This window comes from Macrobrachium nipponense, chromosome 18, assembly GCF_015104395.2.
Source record: "Macrobrachium nipponense isolate FS-2020 chromosome 18, ASM1510439v2, whole genome shotgun sequence".
Taxonomy (NCBI): Eukaryota; Metazoa; Arthropoda; class Malacostraca; order Decapoda; family Palaemonidae; genus Macrobrachium; species Macrobrachium nipponense.
Window position 1 is genome coordinate 67,487,705 of NC_087211.1, and position 14,039 is coordinate 67,501,743.

The following is a 14,039-nucleotide window of genomic DNA, read 5'->3' on the forward strand; positions in this document are numbered from 1 at the left end:
TTCAGTGGCATCCGTTTTCCCCCAGAGATCACTCACTAGTGGAGAAACATCATGATATTTGGATAAAAGATAAAAATATTTCTGCTGAATCACCTCTGCTGGAATGACTCTACTGATTTTACTTTAGATAGAGTATAAGAGGGATTCATCTACTGCTGGTTGGGCGTGATTAAATTTAGCAACAGTAAAAAATGCGATATTTATAACTTCCATCCATCTATTTAATTTTTTTACACGATACTATATAGGTTTTGTGGATTACTAGATTGGTATTCGGATGGTTACAGACTTCAATATTAACTTGTTGCTGTGAGTCAACAGTGTATAGTGCTTTGTTCGCGGAAACCTTTATATTTCGGAGTGTCGGGAGATAATTAAAATTTCAGATCCCAGCAAAGTCTTTTTACACGCACTAAGACATTCGAGGATGCATGCGTCTCAAGATTTAGTGATTGGTTCCTCTATATAAGTTATTATTTGATTAACTGTCTCTTTTTGTCCAAAACGGATTTTAATGTGTTAGAAGGTTTATAGAATTTTCCTTTGATAAACAAGCCTTATTTGGCAGGAGGTAAGATAATGTTTTGTATACCCATAGATGGATTCCTACAATTACACTAGATACAGATCAATGGTTTTTATAGCTATAAAGGCATCTGTAAGCGTGCGCTTACCCGCCCTGTACTGAAACAAAGTTACGCTACGACAATTAACTCGTTATTGCCAATTACTGAAAGCTGTACTCCGGACTTCTCAATAGGGAAGTTCGAACAACAATGGTGAGTCCGTAAATACAGGATATTATGTGGGCTAAAGGAATAAAAACAATGTAAATGGCTTATATTCTAATTTTACGGCACGTACAGTCGGGCGTAATACCCACTACTTATAATAACTTATTTTATTAAAATTACGGGAACCTGCTCTGATTACTTGGTACGGTCGTGTGATTCATAGGAAAATTCCTTTTTAATTCAAAAAGGTGTTTGCATGAATGATCCGATATCACTCTCCCCCTCCACTAGATTTTGACTGACCCCGACCGTTATGCTAGATGGCAGTATCCAAGTTTGCTGAAGCACGATTTGTTTGTTTCTGATTTTTAGCAGATTTACTGTTTACCTGTTTCTTTTTATAATAATGAGGATTCTTTTCTTTAATATCATCGGCAACGTATTGTGTGTTTTTAGCATTATGTTGCTGTTGATTACGTAAAAAGCAACGAATATAAGAATGACTTGAACTGTTATGAATTGAGCGATTACTATTAAAACAAGTTGTCTGTTCTGCGTTATCATTAACTATATGTACTTGCTGTGGCTTTCATTCTTTGCTAAAATTTGAAATAGTGAGGGATCCAGGTCAGCGCATTTAGACATATTTTTGTTAATTTGTTTATATGAATGTTAGGTATGTTAACCTAATGAAAGTTTTTAGAGACATGTTATTCCTTGCAATCCAGCCGTATTTTTTAAAAGTTAAGTTGAGTCATAGAGATTTGATTTTTCTAAGCATATAACTCAAAAAACTCAAGGCTAAAACAGCCATCGGGACCTTGCAAAGGAGCCTTTATTGTCCTGACCCGAAATAGTGTTACCTCTAATTTATCCAAATTTGTACAGGTGTTCCACTTGTTTTTGTGTGTTTTCTTATCACTACGGTGCCTAACGACCCTATCCATGTATCTGTATAAATACAGACATTCACTGCGTAAACGCATATTCAATGTTTAATATGATTTGTTACGTACAGAATTAATAATCACCCAAAATGATAAGATTAACACAGTATATATTTATGACATTTCAGGAGAACTTCTGGAAACAGAAACTCAAAGATAAAAACTCCCAATGATGTAGATAATTTCTGTAAAAAAGTAAGATTAAGAATGTCTCGTAACTTCAGCCAGAGGAACAACGAGATTCACCCTGCAAAGGAAACACTCAAAGTTACTCCAAATGAATAAAAAAGGATTGTACTTAGCTTGATTTTGTGGGAAGTCACGGCGTTTCGATAACGACACGGCCTTGGCCCTCCTTCTCTGTTTAACGGATGCCCCTGGTTCTTAGCTTGAGTTTCCCCTGTGTGCGTTGTTGTTTGGTGAATGATTCGTTTCTAACTGATCCTTGAAGATCCGATGCTGCAGATGCGTCCGGTTTGTTTCTTGAAGTGCTGGAAACACTCAATAAACGATGATGCCTTCTTGAATGATTCTAAATGAGAGACATCTCTTACGGTTAGGACGAAGCTTGCGTTGCCGTAGGAAGCAGACATGTCCGGTTTGTTTCTTGAAGATATGCACTGCTGAAGACGCTCACTAAACGATGATACAGTTTCTTGAATGATTCTTGATTTAAGACATATCTTACGTTGCCATAAGAGACACTAAGTTGCTTGAAGAATCTCTTGCTTTCGTCGTTGTTGACATCTTATATGATACATTATTCGTTATTCTTCGGAAGACGTTGTAGAGTTATCGCTGGAGGCTGCCACCAAATATGTAGGGCTGATGCCTTTGTATAATAAGGCGCCCTGTGAGGTTGTTTAGACCTGCGATAATTTATGCTAAGGTCGGTTTGTTATGACTCTCCATCCTCATTGGAGTGTCTTGGATTTCGATGATAATTTCTAAGTCAGTATCTTCTTTGGGTATGAAGGCAGAGATGTTTCAAACTCATGATGATAATTTCAAAGTTCATCCAGTATCTTCTTTCTGATGTGGGGTTCTAATGTCGAAACACAGTGTACGAAAATATCTGTATTCTTGCTAAGTCTACATTGTGAAGATCAGGTAAAAATTGTACAGGTCTGCCAATGATGCTGGCTAATTCAAGTCTGACATACAATCTGGTTTACAATCATAAAGTGAGCAAACAGTAGATCGAACATGAACATACACACAGATGACATAGATTACAAGTCATGTAGGCCGCCTGGGTTATAGGTCACTTTGGTTGACTCAAGCAGGTAGCTTTGACAATCGTTTACAAAACAATAGATCTGATGACCACAGATAACAGCAAACCAGACACTGACTGATACAACACGTCATCTTAGCCTACTTTATCTTATCTGGTCTGATCACATTCCTGCAAGCAAACTGGTTGACCTCTTGGTCACTGGTTTTAATTAATCATAGTTTTAGTTTTTATATATGGAATACCATTCCATATTTTCTATTATGTAACACTTACATATACACTTACAGATGTATCATAGTAAAAATAAAACGCTTGGTATAAATATTGGCTGATTCCCTCTTCATTTTTCAAAAACCATTTTTATTAGTATTAGTGAATAGGTTTCATCTACTGGAATAATAGTAAAATATTAATCTTTGATATTCCCCAGACAGTACTTATTTATTCGTGAATTTCCGATGTAAAAAATTGACCAATTAGCAAAAAACTTAATCTCATATGACAAATTCTCTACCTTCAGGAACAAAATGAGAAGATCCTTAGTTGGACTTTGAAACATATTGTGTGGAGGTTTAAGACGAATAACAGTAAGGACCAGAAATAATTTCTTCAAAGTGGTAAAGATATTCCTTTAGAAAACCATTGCACACTTTTTACTACTTATTTTAGTTATGAAAGCCTCGTAATGATTTTGTCCGATGCAAAGCCAAATGATTTTATTAAAAACAATTTATTTAGTAATAAACAAATACCTAAATATCTAACAAAAATGCCCATGAGCGGATTTGGTATAAATGACAGAAACGTTATAAAAACGAAAACAGCTTCGTATTTATTGATGAATGAAACAGCTGCAGTGCAATAAATAGTAAGGGTATAAAAATAAAATAAACATTGCATTCAGGTTTTGTCGTACAGTTAGAGTAATAAAACTGTTAATAAGCATCTTTTATGAATTGTAATAAAATTCACTGGAAAAGCAACATTTTATGCATTTTATATATATATATATATGTATATATATATATATTATATATATCATATTATTATATATATCTATATATATATATATAATATAATATAATATATATATATATATATATATATAGATATATATATATATATATATATATATATATATATATATATTATAATATGATATATATATATATATATATATATATATATATATATATATATATATTGAGGGTGGAAGATATTGAATAGAATAGATATCACTCCAACTCGGTTTTTTTTTCTTGATACTTTATATCCGTTCGAATTTTGATGAACGTAAAAGTAAGTTAATTTCGAAGCGAATCCTTCGTTTACATTTTTATTTTGGTGCAGCGAATGTCTGAGTATTTTTTAATTTATTGATACTCCCATTTTGTATTTATTCGTCAGTTGTAGATGGAACATTTGAAATGAATGAAGCAGACCCTCCGCTGAAAATGTTTTTTTTTTTTTTTTTTTTTTTTTTTTTTTTTTTTTTTTTGTGGGGGTTGGGGATTGTTTTGTGGATTTCCATCACACGCATAGGTCCTTTGTTGTCTGATCCCGCTTCTGCATAATTTGCATTTATCGATTTGCTTTCAAAATCCGCTTTTGCGGTGTTGCCGTCAGATGATCTTGACTGACGTGGTGTTTATTCCCTTTTTTTATTTAACATATATTATTTTATTCGTGCTTAAACTCGCAGTAACAAATGCTGTATACATTTACAGATGTATCATAGTAAAAATAAAACGCTTGGTATAAATATTGGCTGATTCCTCTTCATTTTTCAAAAACCATTTTTATTAGTATTAGTGAATAGGTTTCTTCTACTGGAATAATAGTAAAATATTAATCTTTGATATTCGCCATACAGTTCTTAATTATTCGTGAATTTCCGATGTAAAATATTGACCAATTACCAACAAACTAAATCTTATATGACAAATTCTCAACCTTCAGGAAAAAAATGAGAAAATCCTTGGTTGAACTATGAAATATATTGTGTGGAGGTTTAAGAAGAGTAACAGTAAGGACCAGAAGTAATTTCTTCAAAGTGGTAAATACATTCCTTTAGAAAACCATTGCACACTTTTTACTACTTATTTTAGATATGAAATCCAAATGATTTTGTCAAAAACAAAATGATTTAGTAATAACAAACAACTAAATATCTAACAAAAATGATGAGCGGATTTGGTATAAATTGACAGAAACGTTATAAAACCAAAATAGCTTTGTATTTGTTGATGAATGAAACAGCTGCAGTGCAGTAAGTAGCAAAGGAATAAAAATGAAATAAACATTGCATTCATGTTTTGTATTACAGTTAGAGTAATAATCTGTTAATAAGCAGCTTTTATGAATTGTAATAACATTCACTGGAAAAGCAACATTTTATGCATTTTATATATATATATATATATATATATATATATATATATATGTATATATATATATATCTATCTATCTATCTATCTATCTATCTATCTATCTATATCTATCATCTATTATATATATATATTATATATATATATATATATATGTATGGTATATATATATATATATATATATATATATACTGTATATATATATATATATTATATATATATATATATAATATATATATATATATATGTATATGTATATCTCTCTCTCTCTCTCTCTCTCTCTCTCTCTCTCTCTCTCTCTCCTCTCTCTCTCTCTATATATATATATATATATATATATATATATATATCTATATATATATATATATATATATAAATTAGAAAATGCCTGTTTATTGGTTTGTATAAATGGCCTTACACATTTCTTCACTGGTTTTGATTAGATTGTTACCATAGACTCCCCTCTCCAGCCCCTCTCCCAAGGGAGAGGAAGTGAGAAGAGAGAATATATGGAGGATGAAGATGGAAAAAATGAGAGAGAGAGAAAAAAACTTTACCAGTTGTCATTCAGTTATCCCGGGCAGTGCCGGGGTGGTCAGCCAGTATATATATATATATATATATATATATATATATATATATATGATATATATATATATATATATATATATATATATATATCTCCCTAAACACCTCGTTTTTCTACTGGGCATCAAATACAAATCCCGCTGATAAGCAAATACTGCCTGATAAATTCCGAGTGCAGCGGTTGCTTTTAGCTGATCTAGCGAGTGACAGAATGAAATGGCAAACTCTACTTTGACCTGAAATATTAAAACCTTTGAAAGCCAAGTGACGGTCTACCGTGTACTGCAAATATTCAAAAGGTGTGCATGATATTTGCTCCGTTAAGATAACATTTCGTCGAAATATTTTGGACTTTGAAATATTTTCTTCGGTGAATTTCGTTTCTTCTGACAGGTATTTGTCGTATTTTCCTCCTTGATGTGTACCCGACATCGAGGGACTAGTTGAGAAGGGACTGCGTAACTCTCTCTCTCTCTCTCTCTCTCTCTCTCTCTCTCTCTCTCTCTCTCTCTCCCTGCATTCATGTTGAAGAATGTTAGCTACTTCATCAACAATGTCAAAATCGTGTTTAATTAATATAGTTTTGATAATATTAATATTCTTAGACATTCTCCATGAGCTGTAAGTACATATGTTCCATTGATAAATTATATTTTATATTCATAATTTACTGCTGTTTCTTCGTGATCACAGGCTTGAAGCTTTCAACTTAACTCTACTACAGGATGTTATTACGCTCCAAAATGGCTCCTTATGCTTAAAATTATTTTTTTAATTTTTTTACAGATTATTGATACACATTTTTTAAATTATGTACAATAGTTGATTGATTAAATTTACCATAAACTGCATTTTGCATACAAGGTTATACATTAGTTATACTTACATACTGTTTTTCGTGGTTGCTAAGTTGAGTGTCTTTGTCATAAATCGTTTAGTTGATTTAACTGTAGAGAGGTAATCCTTGTGTATATGATAGTTATTACATATTCTGTATCCCCTCTTCATTAATGACTGATGTACTATTTACTGTTTAGTTTGTAATATCTAGCAGCAATTAATTTTCATGAACTACTTGAACATCTGAACTTATATGTGTGTAAATCTTTGTCAGATATCAGTATTAGATTTTCGTATTTATTTTATTCATTTATGCACCGAATATTAGCAGTCAAAATCAAGCGAATAAAAAGGAGCAGAAGAAAACGCGTATTTTCACCCCATTTCACAGGAGGCTTCGCGGTCTTCAACATTTACGTGTGGTAAAGGTGTAATAAATGAAAAAAAGAAAGAGAAAAAGAGCGAAGGGTCTTTTCTTGATGACATTCCGAGCAATCTTCCTCAATCTTTATTCCCTGGAAGGTCTGGCCACAAAATACCTTCTATCCCTTATTTTATTTATTTTTTATTTTGGTGGGGGTTAGGGGGCTAGGGGGGAAGGTCCGGAGCGAATGCCATTATGTGCCGACAAAGGCGACCGTTGTTTCAATTTATGGTCTCAATTTATTGTATCAATTTATTGTATCAATTGATCGCCATCACGAAGTCAGCTGCGAGATTTGGAAAAAAGTTCCTCGACGTATTTCATCATCGAATTTTGATAAATCTGTCAAATAATTCTTAACCTCTGGTCTCCCCGACGTGAAATATATTTAAGTAAATTCCGCCAGCATTTTCATTTTGTTGTGTGAAATTCTCGCTGTTTAATGAAGTGTTCAGTCGACATTTATTTTCTCCCACAGAATTTATGACGTATTTCAGTTTATCTCAAATATTACCCTTTTTTTTCTATTGAGGTTCTTAAAAAGAAAGTTAATTTGAGATATATGAAATATTTCTCTCTCTCTCTCTCTCTCTCTCTCTCTCTCTCTCTCTCTCTCTCGCTTGCGATAGTCTTGTGTGAAGATTACAAAGCGTGCAATGTTTATGTATTAAATTTATTTATGGGGAATGGAATTTTTGACATTTTAATTGTCCGTTATGAGAAGAACGTTTTATCATCAGGATACCTTTATATTATTTAAAATGGTGTGGGTCTGTATCATTTATAAACAAATTAAGGGTTTAACTGAAAATTGAAAAAATTAATATATAAAAAGAGGTTTTATTGCCTTCGAAATGTCTTCTTATGAATGCTACATTAAAATAAATGCGCAATCGAGTTTTCTGTACAGCGTATAATGCTGTATGAAACTTAATTTGCCGCAGTATGATACTCATACACGACCGGGCAGCGCGGGTGGCACTGGACCCACGATCCAGGACTAACCATAAACCTTAAATAAAATAAAAACTACTGAGTCTACAGGGCTGCAATTTGGTATGTTTGATGATTGGAGGGTGGATTATCAACATACCAATTTGCAGCCCTCTAGCCTCGGTAGTTTTTAAGATCTGAGGGCGAGTAGAAAAATTGCGGACGGGCAGACAAACCCATCTCAATAGTCTTCTTGTAAAGGAAACTAGAACCGAACTGTTTCTTTCTCCTCACAAGAAACGTCAAGAATAATCGAAATCTCGAAATCTATTTGTAGACAAAGCGCCACTTCGTATCCAGATCGAATTTAGAGATGCCTCGAAAACTTCGAGAGGGAATTTTACAAAGAATTTCAAGTTCTTTGTTTCCTCGAAGGCAGAGCATCTTTAAAACCGACCCACGAACCTTCGGGAGTTGTAGAGATTTCATAAACTAACTCTTTCGAGCTTGTCTGAATTTTTTGTCTTTCATACTTAAAATATCTTGCTGATATATATATATATATATATATATATATATATATATATATATATATATATATATATATATATATATATATATTCTATGAAGGAATCCTCAATAAACATTTCTTCTCTTTTTATGGCAAACCATGAAGACCATTCTTCATAAAAGGGTTTAGTTTATAACTTAGACCCCACGTTATACTTCATACGAGACTATGCTGAGAGACAGAGAGACAGAGAGCAGAGAGAGAGAGAGAGAGAGAGAGAGAGACGAGAGAGAGAGAGAGAGAAGAGACAGAGCTATTTAAACTCAACGAAACTTATGCGACAAATAAAAAAAGAAAACAATGTTACCGTTTGTTATTTGATTGATTCTCTCTCTCTCTCTCTCTCTCTCTCTCTCTCTCACACTGTAAAACCGGAGAATACTTTGCATTCTTTCTTCTTAAAAGTTTCTGACAGCGACTTTATTGAAGGTGAGCTCCGTGCGTGTTGCTTTTTGGGATCTCGGGAGAGAATGGAGTTAAAAATACAGACTTGCTTCCTAAGTTTTCTGGTTCTCCTGTAACAGAGTTGTTACAAAACGTGATGTTATTGACCTGATTTGTCAGTAAACCTCCCTCAGCTATTATTTATATATATATATATATATATATATATATATATATATATATATATATATATATATATATATATACATGTATATATGATGTATATATATAGTGTATATATATAGATATATATATATATATATATATTATATATATATATAAATACACACGCACACACACACACACACACACACACACACATATATATATATATATATATATATATATATATATATATATATATATATATATATATATATATACACACGATAAAGAAGATCAAGGGCAGGAACACGAAGAAATTCACATTATGCTTTAATCCTACGTTTCGTGACAACATCGCCACATCTTCAGGGATATTTCTACAAAATAAGAGCTGATTACAAGATCCAATAGTTGAAAAGTTAAAACAGTTTAATGGTAAAATTACAACTCTCACACTTAAATTACATGCACAATTGATTAAAACAGACCAGAAGTACCAAACAACTTACAAATGACGAGAAGAATATTAAAAAAATTCAGCTAAATTACACAAACATAAAAGTAACAAATATAATAAAAAGTAAAAGTCATATATTCACGAAACCATAGCCAAAACCATCTTCGATGCTGAAAAGTTGGTTAAGTGTTGAGCTATTTTTGGCTGTGGTTTTGTGAATATATGACTTTTACTTTTTGTGGTATTTGTTGTTACTTTTATGTTTGTGTAATTTAGCTGAAATTGTTTAATGTTCTTCTCGTCATTTGTAAGTTGTTTGGTACTTCGAGTCTGTTTTAATCAAGTGTGCATGTAATTTAAGTGTGAGAGTTGTAATTTTACCATCACACTTTTTTAACTTTTCAACTATTGGATCTTGTAATCAGATCTTATCTTATGTTAACATATTATACTTTATTTTTGTAGAAATATCCCTGAAGATGTGGCGATGTTGTCACGAAACGTAGGATTAAAGCATAATGTGTATCTCTTCGTGTTCCTGCCCTTGATCTTCTTTAACGTGTGAATAAACGCCCTGTACGTCTGACCTGTGTTGTAATATATATATATATATATTATATATATATATATATATATAGTATATATATATATACTATAGTATATATATATATATATGTATATATATATTTATATATATATATATATATATCATTGGCTCTGCATCATGATCAGTTACTGTTTGCAGTGTGGAGTCTGCGGTGAGAGGTTGAAGCCAACATTCTTTCATTCTTTGGAAACTTCAATTGCAAGTCAGTGGCCCTGTGCGCTTGTTCCACGTGAATAAGTTTCATTTACAATAATAATAATAATAATAATAATAATAATAATAATAATAATAATATTGAAAACATCAGCCAATAAAATACATCTTTGTGTATTGTATTTGGAGAAATAGAAAACGCTTTAGGAAGCAAGTCAGTGCATTTTAACTTCACTCTGTCTCGAGACCCTAAAAGCAACACGCAGGAGCTCGCCTTCAATAAAGTCGCCGTCAGGAACTTTTAGGAAGAAAGAATGCAAAGCATTCCAGGGTTTTACGAGAGAGAGAGAGAGAGAGAGAGAGAGAGAGAGAGAGAGAGAGAGACGCGTTCAACTTACCTTTTCATAATTATCAAACATATGTCTTTCATAACGTAGGAGTTTTGTTAATCTAACCTTTTTTCGCCTGATTTAACTATTTATTGAAATTTTTCTCATTATACGCTTGAAACAGAGCTTAAATTAGTAATTATAAATTGGCAAATACTGTTGTTTTTTATATCTGATATCAGTTTATTTATCTTTTTTATCACTTATACATGACGCATACATAATTACCATCCACGTAATCCTTCTCATGCGTGTCTATATTTGTGGTTATAGAATTACTACCTTCTATCATAGCTATGTATCGGCTTAATAGAATGGAGAAATGAAACCCGTTTATCTCTTTGTTGTATTTTACTCTTAATTTATAAACTGTGCATTTCCCAGTACGTTCCTTATTCGTGATAAGCGAAAAAGGAAAGTGTATTATTTTTATTATTATAAAGTGAATATTTCTGGGAACGTGTGTCGTGTTTAAGGAAGATAAAACTCTCCAACGTAATCCTTGGCCTCTCTACCTAATTACTCCCGTGCGGGATAATAATTGTAACATGGTTAATCCGCTCTAATCACTGCTAATTAATGACACTTACGCTCGTAATAGTCAGCCTCAAACTCGATTTTCTCCAGCCTGGAAGTAAATGACAAGAAAAGCGACAGGCTTTATTTTTAAAGTTTTTTTTTTTTTTTTTTTCGTGCGAAGATAGACAAGGTGGGTAAGAAAGTGAGGATGAAGAGGAAAATATATGACGACTTTAATGAAAATGTGAAAGCTACCTCTTTAAACGACATGTTTCAGCAAAGAGGGGAAAACATAAGTAGGGCAAAAATTCCATATCTTAGTAGCAGAAGAATAAAAAAAAAAAATTACAGCAAAGAGGGGAAAAGAGGAGTATGGTAAAAAATCTATTTTGTAGTAGTAAAAGAAAAAATTATGGCGAAGCGGGAAAACAGAAGTAGGGCATAAATTCCATAACTTAGTAATAGAGGGAAAGTGGAAATTCCAGATGATATTGACAGGTGTACGTAGATGTAGCTTATGTTGAACACTTTTGCCCGAACCTTTTTTTCCCCAAAGCCTTATAAGTGATCGAGGCTCATGGCACATCAAGAATATTAAAAAAAAAAACTCCTAATGATTACTGGACAGTTGCCAGTGTCCTCTTTTTTCTTATTTTTGCAATGCAAATCACAGTTATAAATAAACTTTTAATTGAAATTTCGAGAGACCTGCGTCGTAATTAAGTGCTACTAAAAAAACTAGATGATTGGATTACTGAGAAAGAGACTGAACCGCTTACAGTGAAAAGTGCATTAGTTGATAACACATGTTTATTTAGGTAATCGTCATTTGAATATCATTACCTGAATATCCCTGTAAGTTATGGATGGATGTTATTTGGTAAAAGGGAAGAGTATGGACCATGGAATATTTGATGGATGAAGGGTGCCGATTCAATGTAGGTCCAGGATTTGTCTTTTTATTTTATTGCTCTTTGTAAGCCAGAGCGATTAACTTTTCTGTGGCGGGATATCTTCCTTTGATTTATTGTAAACCATATTGTCCCTCAGTGACCTGGATTTCAGAACAGTAGTTTGAATCCGGAATGTATTTCCATTGAAGATATGCTTTTGGTTTAGCGTGTCGTATTTATTTGTCTCTCAGCAACATTGCGCGCTGTGTTACGGACCGACTTTTACGAAAATCTTACAAAAGAATATTTTGGCAACTGGCAGCAAGTGATTCGTTTTTGGGAGAGATAGAAATGTAAATTTTTATGGGCAGAAGGGACCTTATGACCTTTTGAGCATGAATTACTCAGCCTTGGCGGAGGTCTGCGGTCTCCACAAGCATGCTTTTTAAGCTGAGATTATGTGAGCATTACGAGAGCTGGCGAAGATGAGACTTACTATATTACTCTAATTTCTTGTTTCCTCATGTGTTTGTGGACTGTGACCTGTCAAACTGTGGAGCTTTGAGGATTACTCATGACTTCTATTTATGAATACGATAACCTGTGTAGAAGCAGGATCCAATATCATCATCATGAATAAAAAAAAAGGAATACCAATACGCAAACAAATTTTGTTGACGAGAAAAATGACGGAATTTCCGAATACATTTTTTTTATCCCATTTTCTGGCGGATGCAATTTCTCTCAATCCGGATTATACCCTGGATGGTATTGTGTCTCATCCTGAAGATAATATTCTTGGGTTCCTTTTTTTTCTTTTTCTATTCTTTTTTTTTTCCTCTGCTGGACAGATCTCTTCCAACATTCTTCACAGATAATAATAAAAAAAACTAAATGGAGACCAGAATGTGGACGTATACGTTGTAATATGTTTTGTAAGTATATACGCTAATTTAATTCTTGCCTCTCACTATTAGATATAATTTTCTTTGCAGATTGAAGTACAGGACATTTCAGTCTTTATATTATAAATTCTCTTTTATTTTATGGCGCTGATGGGCCTTGACGGAAAAAGAGATATTTGAATACATTTGATTTACGATCACACTCCCAAACGAATTATCTTAGAAAGATGAGCTGGTCAGAGTCAGCAGATCCAATCGTTTTTTTTAAAGAAAAGAAGCAGAAATTTTGCTTAGCCATTACGGGTCAGGTGTACCAGTCTATTTGTGTGTCTTGATGTGTACTATGTTGACACGTGTTTTCATTTATAGGTATTTTAAACTCTGGGCGGATAGTTTGGAAATGTCTAAGGTTAAGCAGCTAACCCCGTAGCTAAATACGCGGATCTAATTAAATTAGTTTTGTCGTCTGATTTTAGCCTGAGTAGAAAATGTACTGGAAATCTTTTACTGATTTCTGGAAAAACAATCGTGCATTGTTCTATAAGGAATCACTACTTATTGATTGCGGCTGCAGTGAATACTGACTTTGTTTATTCGTTTTTTTTTTTTCATGGTGAATTTCAGCCACCTTCCAAACAGCCCAGGAACATTGTGTGGAAAACCTATTATGAAAATATGTCAGAACATACATCTATGTTGCCTTCACCCGTAAAGTTGGATGGACGGATTGTTTTTTTATATCTTTTTTTATATTTTTTTTTTTTATAATCATTTTTTATATCTTTTTTTTATATCGTATATCGTTTGCATATTCCAAGAGATTAACTAAAAGGCTTCAAATATATCACTTATTCTAGAGCTATGTTATTGGCAGAAATACTGAGGGACTTGAGTCTTGCAATG